General features: G+C 58.5%; 1 protein-coding gene across 3 annotated transcripts in view; it reads right to left on the bottom strand.

Moving 5' to 3' along the window:
* The window catches only part of SHISAL1 (shisa like 1), an 81,689-nt gene extending 71,932 nt beyond the window's left edge, over positions 1-9,757 (bottom strand). For 2 of the 3 annotated variants that reach the window (XM_061205216.1, XM_061205214.1), the window contains exon 1: positions 9,657-9,757. The gene's annotated coding sequence lies outside the window, so the exon portion shown is untranslated. Of the gene's footprint in view, positions 1-8,754; positions 8,856-9,656 lie in introns of those variants that run through there. The other variant, XM_061205215.1, reaches the window with a different exon arrangement.
* Positions 9,758-15,548: the final 5,791 nt, after the last annotated feature.

Genomic DNA, 15,548 nt, shown 5'->3' with positions numbered 1-15,548 from the left:
ATTCAAATAACAGTGACGAATGAGTGGGGACGCGTGGAGGGCTCCCTCCTGGAGCGCTTTGCCTCCGTGACCCTTGCCTGGACGCGTTGCAGGAGGGCCTGCGGTGGACCCACGTTGCAGAGGAGGAAACTGAGGCAGAGAGGACGGAGGTGGCTGGGCAAGGTCACCCAGATGTGAGGGGTGGGCACAGGAGTGTGGTGACGCATACCCCCACGCATGCACCCCTCCTGACCACTGAGGGCACTCTGCCTTCCCCCCACCCCACGTGAGAAGATCCAAGTCCTGGCTTTGCTACTTAGCAGCTGTGTGCCCCCGGGGAAGCCATAGCCCTTCTCTGAGCCTTGGGTGGGACAGCAATCCATCCTTGCTCAGGTGTGTTCTGAGAATTAAACCAGGCAGTGTTTGCAAAGCACCCAGGACAGGGCTCGGTGTAGACGGGAGGAACTCTCAACACCTCAGAGCTCTGGGGGCCCTTGGGCCCAGCACCCCATCCCTGGGGCCGTTCCGTGCCCTCAGCAGCTTGGAGGTGCCCTCCGCCCTCACTCCTTCCCTGACTCCGTGCCTGAAGCGCCCTTGAGAAGGAATCAGATGGCCCACAGGCTGGTGGTCCACACTGCCTGCACCATGCCTGTCCCCAGCTCCGGAACCTCCCTGCAACCTGCCGTCCACCGTGTGGAGCCCAACGCCTCCTCCGACTTCCCGCGCACCTTTACAAATCACAAACCACGCCCAGTGCGTGATCTTTGCACATCACCGTACCCCCAAAGGAAGACAGCATCCTCCTGTATTATGGAGGCAGAAACAGAGGTTCAGAGAAGCACTGGAACTTCCCTGCCCTGAAGAGGAGGGGGTCACAGACTGAATGCAGCTCTGTCCTGCACCAAAACCACACTGTCAGGGACACCAAGCAACCTGGGTCCCCAGATTCGGGCCACCATCCCTGGTCCCTGGAAGTGGGGGAAAAGTTCATGCAGAGAAGAGAGATCATATCTGGCTATAAAACTCATTCCACCTCATCGCTTTTGGCCCTCAAAGAGAAGCCTCTGCCCCAGTCCTTGGGCCCCTTCCAGAGCTTCCCTGAACTTAGGCTTTTGAAGTTTCCTGACAGCCATCACTCACTCACTCATTCATTCATTTACTTACCCATCCATCCATCCATCCACCCATACATTCATCCACCCATCTATCCATCAGTCCATCCCTTCATTCACAGACCTGTCCAAAGCATGCCTGAGCTAGAAGCTGGCTACAGAGCTAAACCAGGAACAAGGTGGTCTCTACCCTTTGAGGACAGAGAGAAACTCCACTGCTTCTGTGCCCACTGGGTGTTTCTGTTAAATGTGGTGATAATGATAACAGTATTATTTACTGAGCACTTACTATGTGCCAGGCTCTACACCAAACATGTTCCTTGAATCAACTCTTTTAATTCCTGCAAGAACCCTGTGAGGTAAGTGCTATTCCCATTTTTAGAGGAAGAAACTGAGGCTCAGAGAGGTGACATAACTTGCCTAAGGTCACACAGCTATTAGGGGTGGAAACTGGGATTCAAATCCTGACAGCCCCTTCCAGAACTCAGGGATAAGATAATAAATAATGGTTATCACTGTAATTGATCCAGGAGCCTGGAATGTCACAGTCCTTACCTTTAATCCTCAAAACCACCCTTGTAAGTTATTATTATTATTATTATTATCAGCTTTCTCAAGCGGATTTAAAAAATTAGGATACTGAGGCTCAGAGTGACATAAGCAGCCCAGCACTGGCCACAGGTAGGGGGTGGAGCTGGTGTGTGAAAACAGGCAGGTGAGCTCCAGAGCTGGCTCCCTTGCTGCCCTGCTCTGTGGTTGCCATGGCACTGGGCAGGCACCAGAGCAGTCTAATGGCTCACTTGATTCATTTCCTCACTCAATCAACAGCCAGTCTTGGAATCCCCTGCTCCGGGGATTCCCAGATGATCGGGTTTGGTTCCTGCCTCGCTGCTTCACCAAAGGGCTGGAGCAATGCTGGCAGAGTAACAGTTAATAAGTGAGAATACAGAGAGCTGACCTGTCTTTGAATATACACGATGCACTAACGAAGCTGCAAATTTATCTTACCTGGTTCGTGCAATAAGCCATTTCCCAGATGAGGAAACTGAGGCTCACAGGTTATGTAACTTGACCAGGGTCACAGAGTTAGGAACAAGCAGAGGGGAGACTTGTCCAGGGTGGATCCGAGGCTGCTCCCCCGGGAATCTGCACCAGGAGCTTCCCTGCAGCTCTGCTTCTTGCCCTGACAATGGGCCTCAGCTCAGAGGCTCTGCTCATTCCCCAAAGGCCTCATGGTCCCAGGGATCAGATTCTGGGCAGTGACACCCAGGTGATGCCATATTCCCGACCTGCTCCCGGAAAAATCTAAACAACAGAGCCCTTCAGAAGCAAGCCCATGGGAGGGCGTGCTGTACTCCCACTGAGCTGAAGGCGGAACGCCACTGGCCAGGCCTCCGGGGCTCGGTGATGATGCCAGGCTTCCTGCAAATGGGCAGAGAGAGGCTCTATCCCCCGATTTTCTGGATGCAGAGACGGAGGCTCAGAGCCGGCAGCTCTGGCATGGACATTCTGGGACCCCTGTCCGGAAACCCAGCCTGGGCTGTAGCCGAGAAGGAGAAGCAGGGCCCAGGTGGAGGGAGAAAGGGGATCTTCCAGACTTTGGTATTAGTGTCTGTAATTCTTTGATTTAATTTTTAGAATTTCCCTTTAGCAGCTTACGATACTGATACTTGCTCTGCTGTCCCCACAGAGCCCATCTGACCCAGAGTCTTGGGCTTCAGAGATCTGACTGGGACCCCGGCCACCTGTTTCCCCTCTCTGGGCTGTGTTCTCCTTAGGGAAAGGGAGACTCGGAGGTTGGCCTTGGGATTGCCTGAGGTTGCTGGAAGATAATGGACAAGAAAGGGCTTTGTAATAAAGGAACCTGCAAACATTAAAATCTGAAGATGCCCTTGGGAGGCCATGCCTGTCTGAGACCCACTTGAAGACTTTCCTCAGGCTGCTCCTCTGCCTGAATGCCCTCTGTCCCCTTCTGCCTGGCACTCTCCTATCTACCCTTCAAGACTCAAACCTAAAGTTACCTCCTCCAGGAAGCCCTCCCTGACCCCTCAGGCAGGGTGGGACCTCACAGATGACTGTTTTTCTTCTGTTCTCCTGCCCCCAACAAATACACCGCAAAACCCACCAGGGCAGGGTCCTGTTTTAATTGTCTCTTGTCCCCCGAGCCTGGCACTATGTCCGGCACAGGGTAGGTGCCCCGGAAATGTGGAATGAGCCAACGCTTAAATGCGTTTTCTGTTGGTTTATAGGTCCAGCTGCACATGGACGATTCTCTCGACAAAGGCAAGGAGCCCAAAGTGAAAGCAAATCACCATCGTTTCGGTAACCTGCTCAGGGAGCCGTGGAGGAAATTCTGGCGCTGGATTATGGAAGAAATTGGCCTTTATTTTTAATATGTGTCAATATCTAAGAAAGCGGCACTTTATTTTCAGCCCATCATGTGCCGAGGAGCTTCGAATCTGGCGCAAGAGACAAACTTTCCCAGCCCCATTTCCCAATGCAAATCTCGCAGCCTCAGCGGAGCAGCCGTCTCCGCCCTCCGCCGGGCATTTCTCATACGCTTGCCAGGAAGGAATAATCAGATTATGTAGCTGGGTTTTAAAAGATCACGGTTTGTCTCATTTTCCAGGGGAGTGTGAACCAAAAAAAAAAAAAAAAAAAACAGAAAAAAAAATTTTTTTCCCTCCCAGGGTTCTGTTAAGAGATTCCAGAACTTAATGCAGTGTTAAATTGGTGTAATTCGGGAAACTCACGCATTATTTCTTAATTTCTTGAAGGCGAGTTTACATGCATTTGCTGGGGTAGGTGTGCGTGCAGACAGATGGGCGGTGACGGGAGTGTGTGCCCCAGACAGGGGAGGAAGGGGGCAGCCTGTCCAGTATATGCCAAGGAAATGCTCCATTCATGTCTGATGGCCGGAAATATGGGACAGGAGGCATTTGCATTTCATCTCTCGGCTTCTGCTTTTCCGCTTGGATGGTCAGGGAGGGAGAGATTCTGAAGCCTTTTCCTGATGGGAGAGCCTCGGGGTTTTCAGGGCAAATTTCTCCATCCAAGGAGTTGTTTACACGCCTCCCCCACCCTGGGCAGCAGCTTCAGAGGCTCTGGCTGACACCCACCGGGCCTGCATCATGTCACGAACATCCTTGGCCTTCAAGGACGCCCAGTTCACTGTGACCTTGAGCACGCCACCAGCCCGCTCGGGCCTCAGTGTCCCCATCCGTACATGGGTAAGCGGACAAGCTTCTAGCTCCCTATCAGGCCCCGAAGCAGCAGCTCTTCGGGCTTCCCACCATCATGGCACAGCACAGCACACGGGCCTCGGAGATGCTGGGGTCCCAGACTCTATCTGCCCCTCCCCCCAGCTACAGGATGTGGAGGGTGGAGGCCCTCACACCGAAGATTCTGGCAGTCCCTTTCTCACCACAACCTTCATGAAACCCACTAGACAGGCACCAAGTCTCTGAACTGCTGAACGGGAAAACCCAGGCTCAGAGGGCAAGGGCTTTGCTGGTGAGTGGTAACATCAGGATGCCCAGAGAAGGCCCTCCAGAAAATTCCCAACCCGCTCGCAGCTAAGGGGGAAAGGAAGGGGCAGCTTGTCACAAGTGGGCCAAGCTGGCGTGTGGGAGGGGGTGCGCTAGCAGAGCCAGGGGTGCTGGGACAGCCCCGGTCTCAGCTCAGAGTTATTTATTCACATAGTCAGTTGTCAAACAGATCCTGAGCCTTGGTCACGTCTAGGGACAGGTTTGAGGGATCTTGGGCTCTTCTTTACTTTCCTAGGGGGTCAACCATGGGGGGGTGTCAAGGAATGTGTGTGCTGGAGGAGGGAAGGCAGGGAAGGAAAAAAAGGGAAGGGGAAGGAGGGAGGAGGAGACAGGACCTCTTCTCTGCCAGCCCCTGTGCAGGGCGAGACTGACACCAACAGCGTGGGTGGCACCCGGCATTCCCAGGAGAGCGTGGCCCGGGCTGGGCAGGGCCCCTGGTCACCCTTCTCACTTTCACTGGCTCCAGATGTTCAGGACCCCACCTTACAGAAGACTGTTTAGGAAACAAGGCCCCACAGTTCTTAGGGCTTGACTACTGCTTCAGTAACTTCTAGAAAGAGTGGCTGGGCTGGGAAAAGCCACTCTGGGAGAGCCAGAGATGGGCTCTGAGTTCATTCTAAGATCAATATGAATCTGTTGTGTGACTCAGCTGGGTAAAAGCTCAAGCAAGAGGCTGAATTTATAGAGGTAGAGCATCCCCAAGAAGGGAGGTGATATCTTTCATCTGAGCCTAACACGGGCCACACTCTGGATCAGACCAAAAGAGAAAACACAGGACAATGAGAAGGATGTGGGATTCAGCAGACCCAGACCTGCAGCGGCTCGCTGCACTGTGTCTGAAGGGCTACCACGCTTGCCGTCAGGCACGGGCGGGGCTCCAGGTGGTGAAGTGTAGTGGTTAGGAGCGCGAGAGTAGCTGGGCTACTTTTAACATCTCTGAGCCTGTTTTCTCAGCAGTACAACAGAATCAATAACGGCCAGCTCACAGGGTTGGTGTGAGGACTAAATGGGATGTTGGGGTTCAGTGCCTGCCCCGCACGGTGCCTGGCACATAGTAGGCCTCTGGGCCTTTGTGGTCAAGTGCAATCCTGTTGCTGTGCAGGTGCATCCTTAGGCTCATGGCAGTGAAGTCGTTTATCACAGACTCGGACAGTTGAAGCAGCCCGATCTGGTGTCCACTCGCTACTTTCCCCTCCTAGCAGCCAAGGGCCTGGCGGGGAGGCAGTCCTCTCCCACCATGTGGCCGGAAGGGGGGAGCATCTGGCAAGGGCTGGGCCGATTGCCCCAGAGAGCTGGAAACCAGACTCTTCTTCTCCTTCTCGCAAACCTCCCTCTGCCCACCCCAATCACAGGCTCCACCCACGGGCCATGGACGTGTCCAAGTGCTGAACCTGACCATCCGCCCCTCCTCCCTGCCCCACCCCCACTATCTAACCCACACCCAGGCTGGGTGGTGGTGGTGCCCAGATCTCCTGCCCTAGCCCTGCTCCAGCTGCACCACCGTCCCCTGCTCACTCCTGCCGCAGCCCCTCCCTGCCCCACCTCCTCCAAGCCCCGCCCACCGGTCCTCGAGATGCCTCCCTCCCTGCCCCCTGTGTGCCCGCGGAGGGTCTCTGCCCAGAACACTGCTGCTCCTCTCTTCTTCTGGCTGCTTCAGGCCTGCCTTCCGAACCAGGCTCCCCCAGCCCCGAACCCACCTCAGGCTCTCTGGGAAGATGCTCCCCACCTGCACCCCTCCCACTCAGCTTCCCCCAGGCAGGGCTCCATCCCCACTGGCTTGTCGGGGGCTGTTTCCTTAAAAGCTGCCAAGAGCAGAGCTGATGCCCTTCAGCAGCAGACATGGGGGCTCGATGAGTTGGCTGAAGAAGGGGAGTGAGTGAAAGAATGAATAAATGGAGGGATGGATGGATGACTGGGACCGAGGGAGTGGCTCTCTTCCGGTCTCCTGATCTCCCTCGGGACAGGCCTCACTCCCTTTCTCTCTCACTCACAAAGGTCTAAGCAGCACTCGCCCTGCCCCCACCCATCCTGTCCAATCCAGCTGCCCCATAAGTTCCAGGCTGGTGGCCTGGGAGAGCGGGGGTGGGATGCGCGCGCGCGCACACACACACACACACACACAACACACACACACACACAACACACACACAACACACACACACACACACACACACCCCCCACATGGCTCCAAGCCAATCTGCTCCCCCAGCTTCCCCATCATACCTCCCAGATGCCTGAGACAGAGTCAAGAATTCAGTGTGATGGTGACAGTTAAGAAACAGGCAGAAACCCCTCCCTGGGGCTTTCAGCTGGAGCCATGAGGCGCTCGGGCTGCCCAGTTGCAGCGAACTTTCTGGCCACCTCTTTCTCCTGCTCCACATTCAACCCCCAGCCGGGACAGGCACAGCCAAGAGCCTCTCTGGGGAGATGGATTCGTGCAGGGAGGTGTCCCACCCTGAGCAGTCACAGGTCTAGGGGATGGTGGGGGACCGACCCCCAATCCCGGGCGACCCTGACCAGCATGGGTATTGTCCTGGCTGACACCAAGGACCGAGGCTGGGCTGCCTGTTTCCCCGCCACCTTCAGACCACCTGACAGGTGAGGGAACAGGGGGTGACGGAGGAGCTCCCCTAAGCCTGGTCTGAACGCAACTTGCTGGCTCAACAGTATTTCAATTGCAGCCCGGAGTGAAAGTCACAGGACGCCGGTGACTAAAGACACCCTGGGGTCCAGGCCCTCATTCCACAGACTTGGAAACAGGCCCAGAGAAGGACAGGCATCTGCCTAGGGTCACACGGTCAGAACTCACAGAGCTTTCTCGGTGTGACCTCGCAGCAACCTTCAGAGGTGGGAATGGCGCCCACGCTACTTTACAGATGGGGAAACAGAGGCTCAGAGGGGTCAAGCGCCTTGCTCAAGGTCACACAGCCGGGGGAGAGAGGGCTGGAGGCCGCCGGGTGTGATTCCTGGTGCAAGGCACTTTCTGCTCTTCCCATCCCGGCCTGGGCTCCCTGGGCTCCATTGGGCGGGAGGAGCAGTCACTAAGCCAAGGGATCAGAGAGGCCGACAGAGGCAGGGTAGACACAAGAGGCCCACAGACACACTCCCACGGCAGATTATATAACTCCCCTTCCCAGCCCCACCGCCCCAGGGGTGCCACCCCGGCAACTGCACAGGGCACCAGACCCAGACGGACCGGCCTGACCCACCAGCCAGCATCAGTTCTCTCTAAAGAGATGACAGTTGGAGGCGCCAGGACGCGCTGGCTTTTTTTCCTCCTTTCTGGTTTCCTCTGGCTGAGTAACAAATACTAATACTAACAGTGATAATAATAATTAGAATAAATATAACCTGAAGACGCTTGGGGTCTCGTTGCCATGGCAACCGCTGGAGCTAAGGCACTTCGGAGGCCGCCGCGGGGCCACCCGGCCCCAGGCGCGGGATCAATATTGATTCGGCCCCGGGAGGCGGCGGCGGCTCCACTGGGGCCACGCGGCGGGTGGGGAGCGAGGGGCACGCACTTGGAGGGGTCTTCCTGGTAGCCCGCGCCGCCCAGCTGGGACCCCCGGAACCGGTCGGGTCCCCAGCGTGGCTCCGGAACCCTGCCCGGCGCGCGCGGGGCTCCCGGTTCGCTCAGCTCCAGGACTGGTCCTCGGACGCCGGACCCCACCTCGGACGCGGATGCCGGTCGCAGCTGCCGCGTCCCTGCACGGTGCGCCCTGGACTGGTCTTCGGACCCGGGCCCGGTCCTCTCCAAGGTCCAGCGACCCCGACCTTGGCGAGCCCTGGCGCGGACCGCAATGCCAGGGCACCGGCTGCCCGACACGGCTCCTGCCCCCAGAGTCTTCCCCGGGCGTACCCCCCCCTTTCCACAGCACCCGGGACCCCCGATGCACCGAACTCACCTCTCCCAGGGGGCCCACCCCTCCCCGCCCCGGGCGCCCGCACACCTTCTCGGAAGCCGGGGCGCCGAAGACCCGCCCCCCACTCGCCGGGACCCTCCTCCGCCAGGAGCTCCGCCCCGACCCCTTTCCCCCACCCCCGCGCCCCGACCCTGGCCCGGCGCGCCCCTCCCCCGCGCGGTCCCCGCCCGGCCCGCCCGGGGCGCCGCTCACCTTGTGCCCGCCGCCCGCTCGCTCCTTGCTCCGCCGCCGGGAGCCGGCGCCCGCGGGGCTGAGCCGCCTACCGGGGCGCGGGGCCGCTCACGCCCCCGCGGTGCCCCCGCCGCCGCCGCAACAGTTGTCCCAGCTCCGGGGGCTGCGGGGCCGCGGGGACTCGGGGCTCCGGGGCCGGCGCCGGGAGAGCGCCCGCTCTTAGGCGCGCGGGGCGCGGGCTCGGGCTGGCGCTCCGGCTCGCGGACCGGCCGCCGGCCGCATGCCCCGCCGGCCGCCCCGCCGCGCGCCCGCCGCTACTGGGCGGCCCGCGCCGCCCGCCAGCCCGTCGGCCCCGAGCCCTGCGCCGCGCCCGCCGCCGCCGCCGCGCTCATGCTCGCCGGCCCCGCGCTCGCCGCCGCAGCCGCGGTGCCCACTTCACTCTTTGCCGCTCGCCGCTCGCCCTCTGCTGCCCCCTCTCCCCGCTCGCGGCGCCCGGCCGTCCTGCCCTCGCCGCCGCCGCGCCGCGCTCCCTCCCCAGCGCCCGCGGCGCCCTCCTCCCTCTCTCCCTCCCTCCCTCTCTCTTTCTCTTCTCTCTCTCCCTCTCTCTCTCTCTCTCTCGCCCTCCTCTTCTCATTTTTTTCTTTCGCAATCTCTTCCTCCCCTCTCGCGCGCTCTCTCCCCGTGTGTGTTGTCTTCGTTTTCTCCCTTTTGCAATCTCTTCCTTCCTTTCTTTTGTGCTTCACTCTCTTCTCACTCTTTTTTCTTTCCTCTCCCCCCACTCCTTTCCTTCCTTTCTACTTTTCCTTTCCTTTTCCCCCTCTCCTCCCTCTTTTCCTTCTGTTCCTTCCCTTTCTTCTTTCTCTCCTCCTCCCGGCACCCCATCTCTGATTCTCTGTCTCCCCAGCCCCACCGCACGAGCTCACCTGCCTCCTTCCTGGCTGCTCCCCAGCCTTCGGCCGGGCCCGGCTGTTGGGGAGGCGGGCTTCCCCAGCCCCTCCCTGCGGGAACACCAGACCCGCTCCAGCCAGGTGGCCGCTGTCCTGGCAGCCCCTCCTGCCTCCCCTCCCGCAGCCTGCCACTGGAGGGCCCCACCTCCAGTGCCCCTCCCCCTGCGGTGCTAAGCAAGACATTCCTTCCAGCCAGCCTCCCCCCCCCCACCCCCGCTGGAGGTGGTCAAAGTCAGGGTCAGGCGGAGGTGGTCCATGGCAGGGTCAGACTTGGGCAGGAGAATCCTTCACATCAGACAAGATCTGCTGTCCAGTTTCCAATGAGAAAACCCGACTTCCCCAGGAGGTGGTACCCCTCTCCTGCTCCGGGCCCCCTTCTCTCCACCTCTCCTCCACAGCAGGCCCCCCCCGCCCCCATTTCACCCCTCACTTGCAGGACAACCCCGTGCTAGACTCACTGTGTGGCCTGGGGCCAGTGAGCCAACCTCACTAAGCCTCAGTTTCCCCACCTTCACCCCCACCCGTCCCTGGCCCAGTGACCTCTGGTGGTAAAGAAGGACATGTGGGGGGACATTGCAGCCTCTTCAACGGCCCGCGGAGGGGATGGCAATGAGGATGGTTTATGTCGTTCAGGGTTAAGGAGAGTGGTCTTGAGTGCCCTGGAAGGCAGGTTGATCCCACCGGTGCAAACTCTGTGTCTCCCACGTCATTTGATCTGGCTCCATTTTTACAGATGTTGATTGAACCTCCCCGGAAACCAGGCTGAGCCCTTCATACAACTTATTTTACTCACATGTCACCACAGTGCTGGGTAGTGTCTTCCCCGTTTTACAGGTGAGGCAACTGAGGCTCAGAGAGGTTAGGGCACCTGCCCTGAGCCACACAGCTGCCAAGGGATAGAACCAGGGCTCCAGCCCAGATGCCCCCGACTTCCAAGCCCAGGCTCCCCACCTGTGACAGTTTTCTTCCCTAAAGAGGTCTCAGCAGCGTCTCCCTCACAAGATGTTTCGCAGATTAAATGAGGCAGGATATGAAGCACTTCACCCAGCTTCTGCAAACCCTCCCAAGAGCGGGGACCATGATCATCCCATGGGATGATGGAAACCAAGGACCAAGGAGGTTAAGAAACAGACCGAAGGGCCCAGTGCTGGAGGCGGCTGGGACTGGGTTGAGAGCTGACCGTCCTCTGTGCTAGGCTGGGCTGCCCTCAGTGTGCTCCCAGGGCCCTGTTCCTTCCCTTCCCTAAAGTCATGCTCCCCAGCCTCGGACAAAGCCACTTTGCCTCCCTGTGCCTCAGTTTCCTCATCTGCAAAATTGAAATGATTCCACTCACCCCCGAGTCAGCATGAGGATTAAATGAGAGGCTGTATCAAAGAGAAGACAGTCCTGTTGATTTTCCCAAACAAATGAGGGCCTTGATCTGCATCAGTGTCCCTTCTGTCCTTCCAGGAGGTGGTAGCGTGGGCAGAAAAATGTGCGGGTTTTGGAACTGGTCGGACTTAGGGTTGAATCTCAGCTTGGCCATTCACCAGCTGTGTAACCTTGGGCAAGTTCACTTCTCCCAACTCCTGTGCACTGGTTTCCCGGGGCTGCCATAACCAATATTCACAAACTTGTGGCTTAAAACAACGTATATTTATTCTCTTACAGTTCTGGAGGCCAGAAATCCCCAAATCATTTTCACTGGGCTGAAGGTGTGGACAGGGCTGCCTCCCTGGGAGGTTCTAGGGGAGAATTCTTCCAGCTCCTGGTGGCTGCTGGCATCCTTGGCTTGTGGCCGCGTCACGCCAACCTTCAAGGCCAGCATCTTCCCGCCTCTCTCTGCCCCGTCTTCACGTGGCTGCTCCTCTGTGTGTGTCGGAGCCCCCTGCCCCCTCTCAGGACACTTGTGATTGCATTTAAGGCCCACAGATAATCCAGGATAATCTCTCATCTCAAGATCCTGACCTTAATCAAATCTACGAAGCTCCTTGCTTGTTGCCATATACGGTAAGGTCCCCAGGTTCCGGGGATTAGGACGGGGGTCTCTTTGGGGGTGGGGGGCATTTTCAGCCTCCCACACTCTGTGCATCTGGGATCAGGACCGGTTGGGCTGGTAGGGCCGCTGAGGGAATCAGCGGAGACCAGCATGAAGACCAGCCTGCGTGGACCCATTCAACAAACATGTGTGTCTCCACTCCGGCCGGGGCTGGGGGAGAGGTGGAGGGGGGCGGGGCTATGCAGGTAATTACCCAGACCGCGTGGGAAACGTTGCCCCCATTTCTGAGCATCTACTGTGAGTCAAGGTGCCCGGGTGCTCCACGCTCTCCGTCGCCTTTAATCCCTTCCCTATTTACTATGTCTCTGCCTTCGGGAGGCCTGCTTCCCCGCAAACGCTGCTCACCCGGGGCGGGCTGGCGGCCTGGGGGATGACTCACGCTCTCTCCCTCCGCTCTCCGCCGAGAGCAGCCTTTTCAAAGGGCTGGCTGGGGAGGGAGCTAAATTTAAAGCCAGGCTTCCCGAGAAGATCACCTGCCACGTCAAAGTTGCTGCCATTTAATTAGAAGTTGGGGGCAGCCGAGGTCCACGCCCGTGAGCCCCTTTGGGAAGCGGGGAGGGAGACTCTGGGGTGGGCAGGGGGAGGGGCCGCGACCAGCTGGCACCCTGCCTCTGCATCAGCATCCCCCACCTCCCTCTGGGGAGCAGCCCTCCCCCTCCCAGGAACCCCCTAAGTCCCTCCTCCTCCAGCCCAAGATCTCAGGGTTCCAAGCCCCCATTTCCCAAATTCAAGACAAGGAACTGGGGCTCCCCCGCCACCAAGTCACCCATGGAGGATGTGGCCAAACTGGAGTTTGAACTGCTGGCCTGGCCTGGGGGCTCGTGTTCTGGGCCAGCCGGCCGCTCGAGGAAGTGGATGGAGGTGGTGGGCAAGAGGCTCGGCTCTTTGAGCCTGCTTCCCTCTCAATCCAAAGAGGCTGAGGTTCCCAGGCTGTGGCCTGCCTGCCGCTGGAAGGCATTAGCTACACCCCGTTTACCTGGGAGGAGACAGGCCCCTGGAGGAGCCCGACCCCGGCTGGGCCCCTGCTGCCCAGCCCTGCCCCTCTGAAGCACGAGGCTTAGGTCACAGCCATCCTTATGCCCTTGCTGCTTCCGCTCTCCCAACTGGCCGTGGGAGCTACGTGTGGCAGCAGAGCCGCAGCCTCCCCGTGGCTGCAGGGCTGGGCCTCGTGGGTGGCAGGGCGGCCCAGTGGTTAGGAACACTGGCTCTGGAGCCGGGCACTGAGCTGGCAGCCCACGGTGGCCCGGGCCGTGCTCTCCATCTCAGTTCACTCTTCTGTGAGATGTTGTGACTTTTGACTCTACCAGTCCAGACACACAGGAGCTGCTCCCTGTGTGGAACCCGCTGCTCTGGCTGACTGTTGTCCTGGAGGTTTGGGAGACCAGTAGGTCATCTGGTCCAGAAGCCTCCTTGACCAGACACACCCCGTTGACTCCAACTTACGCTGGGCCCGGGGCTGTAAACTCACCGGGGGCCTCCTCCCGACTCCTGCCCGCCTCCCTCCTGGCCCTGGGTGTGACATAGTTTCTACTCTGGCCCTGCGAGGATGCCCGGCAGAACTACCTACAGCCCTCCAAGCCGGGAGGAAACGGAGCTTCTGTCTGCATCAGAAAGGCGCGTGGCAGACCCAGTTCCAAGAGGGCCCCATCACCTTCCCCCTGCTGTTACTCCACTGTGGCAAAAGGGGTTTTGCAGATGTAATTAAGGTTATTAATCTGTTGATTAGTAAGATCAGGAGATAAGGAGGTTATCTGGCGTGCCTAAGCCAATCACGGGAGGCCTTTGAAAGCGGAGACTTTTTTCCCCGCTGTCAGCAGAAAAGGAAGTCAAAGAGATGGCGGCCAAAGGAGGGATTTGACATCAGGGAGGCTGGCGCTGAGATGGAGGGGTCTCAGGGCAGGGAGGTGAGAGCAGCCCCCAACCAACACCCAGGAAGAAACCAGGGGCCTCAGTCCTGCAACCACAGGAATTGCATTCTGCCAGCACCCTGAAGGAGCCTGGAGTCTCCCCAGACCCTCCCCTAAGAGCCCCGCTTGGCTGATGGCTTGATTTCCACCTCGTGAGACCCTAAGCAGAGAACTCGCGGAGCCCGCCCTGACTCTGCCCCACGGAACTGTGAGATAATACATGGGCGCGGTTTTAAGCTGCTAAATTTGTTACAAGCCACAGAGAAACCAATATACCCAGCAACCGTTTGTGCCAATTCCTTTATTTTTAGGGGGTGAAGGTCTTTACGGCCCATCCCTCCCCCTGCAGACCCCTGGGCTGGTCTTTGTACTGTACAACCTGACTTAGCCACCCCTCTGCCTGCAGACCTTCCATGGCTGCATCTTCTCAGGGTGATGTCTGAGCCCCTGGTTTGGCATTCAAGGCCCCCTGTGTTCTGAACCCTGTTCCCCCACGTCCCCACGAGTGGCCCTGCCCCACGTGTGCTGTTCAGAGAGCAGCCTGGGTCTCTCATCAGGCACGTTATGGATCATCACGGTTCCCCGTACTCAAGTTCAGCACCTACATGTTCCCAAGTGTTTCTGTTTCTTTAAATACACCCCCGATAGCTGCTTGTGTGGATATTGCGGAGATGTCAACCAATGTTTTACGCACAGTTGCAAATTCCACATTTTAGAAAATTCAAAATGGGGAAGAAAAGACACCGTTCCCATCAATCTGGAGAGAGTTGGCAGCAAGGGCCCTGCTACTTGCTTGGGGCAGCTGATTAAGGCAACAGAAATCAATCCCAGGGAAACGGCAAAACTCGGAAGACCCCCCACCCCCTTTGCAGACCTGCCTGCCTCTGGACCCTAAGACTCAGAGCCTGCTGGTGCCCAGGAGTCAGGAACCGCTGTGTGGACCAGGGTTCCTGGGAACATGTCTGCTGCAAAAGGGCAGCAGGAACTAGGAAGGGTTGGTGTGGAAGGGGTAGGGGGACGGACACCCAATCACCCTTCCCAAAGCTGGAAAACAAGAGACCCCAGGGGAGTCAGTGTGCCCTTGGCCTCCTGGACCCTCAGTTTCCTCATCTGTACACTGTCACTGATAATAACCTCCGCTCAGGTGGCACCAGGCTCTGGTCTCAGTCATAACAAGCCTATGGGGTAGGAGCCGGTATCCTATCTGTCACTGTAACGGTTTCACAGGTGAGAAGCCGAGAAGACAGGTGATGCACTGCGACCCCAGCTCCCGGGTGGCAGGAGGAGCTGGTGACTGAGAGACCCCTGGCTTCACAGCCCCCGGGCTTGAATCCTGGCTCCCTGCGTGCCAGCTGGTGGCCTTGGGCAGATCCGTTCACCTCTCGAAGACGGTTTCCTCATCTCTGAATTGGGATGACTCCGGCCTCAGCCTCCTGGCTTAGGGAGGCACAGCACGAGGCTGATGGCAGAAGGCAGAGGAGTTCTTTTGGGGTGGAGTGAGAGACCCCCACCCTTACTTCCGGGGCACTCACCCCCGCTCCAAACCTTCGAGGCATCAGCTTATACGAGGTGACAGCTCCATCCCCCGTGTCTGTCCCAGGTTTGGATTCTGCCACAGCTGGCGGCGGCTCTCGTGGCCTCCCTGCGTCTCACCGGCCTCTCAAACCCAGCACACAGATGATGAGAATTAATATGGTGCAAATTGGTAGGTTGAGCCAAGCACCCTGAGCTGGAGGCCTAATTTCCACACAGCCCAGCACTCCCCACGGCGGCCGCAGAATAATAACAACAACGATAATCAGGACAATTGGCATACGCAGAGCCTCTCAGTCACATGCCCTCCACACCCATTTCCACCTTGAAAAAAATGCGGGGAGTAAGGGCAGGGATCTACCCTCATCTCAGAGCTGTAGGGTGGGGGCC

Source organism: Eubalaena glacialis, chromosome 11 (assembly GCF_028564815.1).
Source record: "Eubalaena glacialis isolate mEubGla1 chromosome 11, mEubGla1.1.hap2.+ XY, whole genome shotgun sequence".
Taxonomy (NCBI): Eukaryota; Metazoa; Chordata; class Mammalia; order Artiodactyla; family Balaenidae; genus Eubalaena; species Eubalaena glacialis.
The sequence above is the reverse complement of the archived record's forward strand: the minus strand, read 5'-3'. Positions and strand labels throughout refer to the sequence as shown.